Below are 3480 nucleotides of genomic sequence, written 5' to 3'. Positions count from 1 at the left end.
GCTACCACTGTCATCCACTTGGAAGGGGATCTATGTAAGAGATCCTTGATAGAGAGGGAGAACAATGTGGAACAAAACTCAAAATCGTTTGGAGGAAAAAAAAGGGGGGCGGCGACCAGGTTTGCTGGTCCGATAGATCCTGGTGGAACCACTGAGACTATGGCCCCTAGCTGCCCTTCAGGTCCAATGCCTTAGGCACTACACCAGCAGAGCTCCCAGGGTAGTGAGTTTCTTTTTCTTTTTTTTTTTTAAATATGCAGATGACCCAACCTTACTTGCTGCAACTGAAGAGGAGTTGAAGCACTTACTAATGAAAAACAAAGACTATAGCCTTCAGTGTGAACTACATCTTAACATAAAGAAAACAAAATTCCTCACAACTGGACCAATAAGCAACATCATGGAAAACAGAAAATATGGAAGTTGTCAAGGATTTCCTTTTACTTGGATCCATACACAGTCAATGGCACGGAAGCAGTAGTCAAGAAATCAAGCAGCATATTTCACTGGGTAATCTGCTGCAAAAGACCTCTTTAAAGGGGCTAATCTCTAAAATTTATAGAAAACTTGAACACCTTAACAATAAACAGACAAATAATCCAACCTGAAAATGGGCAGAAGACATGAGCAGACACTTCACCAAAGAAGACATTCAGGCAGCTAACAAACATATGAAGAAATGCTCATGATCATTAGCCATTAAAAAAAAAAAGAAAACCAAACTGACTGCTGTCCAGTCAGACCTGACTCATAGCAACCCCTCCTTGAGTTTCCAAGGCAGTATCACTATGGAAGTAGATTGCCCAGTCGTCCTTCTCAGGAGTGGCTGGTGGGTTTGAACTGCCAGCCTTCTGGTTAGCAGTCAGATGCCGTAGGCACTACACCACCATTGCATAGTCAATAAACGGCCCCCACCAACCAGGAAAGTGGGGGCAATAGAAGCCAGAGGGGACGGCAGGGCAGAGCAGCAGCCAGGGATCCAGGTGAGGGGAGGGCAGAGAGGTTTGGAGCAGCTAAGAGGGACAAACTTGTCTGTCAGTTTGTCGTGCTGTGGTGGTTTGTGTGTTGCTGTGAGGCTTGAGGCTGTGCCACCGGTGTTTCAAGTGCTGGCAGGGTTGCACATGGTGCACAGGTTTCAATGTAGCTTACAGACTGAGGCAGACTAGGAAGAAGAGGCCACTCACTTCTCAAAGAATTGGCCAGGGAAAACCTTATGAATAGCAGAGAAACACTACACCACCACAGCTCCTATAATTAAATGCACAGCCATTGAGTAATCCCGACTCAGCCTCCTGGGGTTTCCGAGGTGATATCACTATGGAAATAGATTGCCCAATCTTCCTTCTAAGGAGTGGCTGCTGGGTTTGAACCACCTGCCTTCTGGTTAGCAGTCAAATGCCTCAGGCACTATGCCACCAGATTACAGAGATGCAAATGAAAGCAACAATGAGATATCATCTCATCCCAGCACTAATAGCAAAGTTCAAAAAAAAAAAAAAACAGAAAACAACAAATGCTGGTGAGGGTGTGGAGGGACTGGAACCCTCATACACTTCTGGTGGGACTGTAAAATGGTGCATCCACTGGGAAAATGGTATAAAACTCACTGCCACTGAGTCTGTTCCAACTCATAATGACCCCCTTTGGGTTTCCAAGGCTGTAAATCTTTACAGAAGTAGATTGCCCAGTCTTCCTTCCATGGAGTGGCTGGTGGGTTTGAACTGCCAACCTTCTGGTCAAATGCCCTAAGCACTACACCACCAGAGCTCCTTGGAAAATGTCATAGCACCTCCTTAAAAAGCTGGAAATAGAGATACTATATGATCCAACAATCCCACCACTAGGGATATATTCTAGAGAAATAAGAGCGTTGATGGGAACAGATACATGCACACCTATGTTCATCACAGCACTATTCACAATAGCAAAAAGATGGAAGCAACCTAAATGCCCATCAGTGAAAGAAGGGATCAACAAACTATGGTCCACACACACAACGGAATACTACATAATGCTAAAGAACAATGATAAATCTATGGACCATCTTGTAACACAGATGAACTTAGAGGACATTATGCTGAGTGAAATTAGTCAATCACAAAAGGACAGACATTGTATGAGACCATGATTGTAAAAAGTCCAGAAACGAGTTTCACAAAAAATAAATATTCTTTGATGGTTACCAGGGGTGAGTGGGGAAGGGAGGGTAAACCACTAAGTAGAGGGTAGAGACATACTAACTTGGGTGAAGGGAAATGCAAAAAAATAAAAATTAAAAAAAGGATAACGGAAAATGGGAGATATTACCTATTCATCATCCTAACTTTCCCTTTGATAAAGGACAATGGTGAGAGAGAGAGACCTCTTTAAAGTGTTAAAAAGCAATGTCACTTTGAGGACTAAGATGTGCCTGACCCAAGCCATGGTATTTTCAATAGCCTCATATGCATGTGAAAGCTGGACAATGAATAAAGAAAACCAAAGAAGAATTGATGTATTTGAATTATGGTTTTAGTAAAGAATATGAAATACATCATGGATTGCCAAAAGAAATGAACAAAGCTGTCTTGGAAGAAGCACAGCCAGAATGCTTCTCAGAAGCAAGGTTGTCAAGACTTCGTCTCATGGACTTTGGTGTTATCAGGATGGACCGGCTCCTGGGGAAGAACATTGTGCTTGGTAAAGTAGAGGGTCAGCAAAAAAGTGGGAAGACCCTCACCAAGATGGTTGATCAACAGTGGACACACACACTCAGCAACAACTGTGAGGGCAGCTCAGGACCAGGCAGTGTTTTGTTCTGTTGTATGTACATACGGTCACTATGAGTTAGAACTGATTCGATGTCAAAAACAATGATACCTGAAGAACGCAAGTTCCAACTGGTATGTTCATAAAATGTTTAAAATACTGAAAAATAGTAGTATGTGTTCTTTAAAGATAGGTACAAAGTAAGAAACGCACAAGGACATAGGTAGGGACCCTCACTCCACATAGAAGGTTGTCTCTGGGAAGGGGTGTGGGAAATCTTGGGTAGCACTGGCTTTATCTCTATTCACAACTTTCCGGTTTTTAAAGAGGTATCTGAGCTGATAGCACATTGAATCCTGGTTTTGTTGCCTTCCAACACCACTCGTGTTGGATTCCCAGTTCCTGTGACATGCCTTCATTTGGAGATAGGATCTGTGTAAATGTAATCAACTTAAGATGAGGTCCTACCACACTGCCAGCTTGGCCCCTGTGATGTGGCCGTGCAACATTAAAGGTGATGCTGATGCGACTGGTATCAAAGTTCAACAAGACAGAAAATAACAAATGCTGGCGAGGTTGTGGAGAGATTGAGACTCTCATACACTGCTGGTGGGACTGTAAAATGGTACAACCACTGTGGAAAGCAGTATGGCGATTCCTTCAAAAGTTGGAATTAGAAATACCATTTGACCCAGCCATCCCATTACTAGGTATATACCCTAAAGAAGTGAG

The sequence above is a fragment of the Orycteropus afer genome, unplaced genomic scaffold (genome assembly GCF_000298275.1).
Source record: "Orycteropus afer afer isolate SDZICR_OR568_19922 unplaced genomic scaffold, OryAfe1.0 scaffold01004, whole genome shotgun sequence".
NCBI classification, from domain to species: Eukaryota; Metazoa; Chordata; class Mammalia; order Tubulidentata; family Orycteropodidae; genus Orycteropus; species Orycteropus afer.
This window is presented reverse-complemented; position numbering follows the sequence as displayed.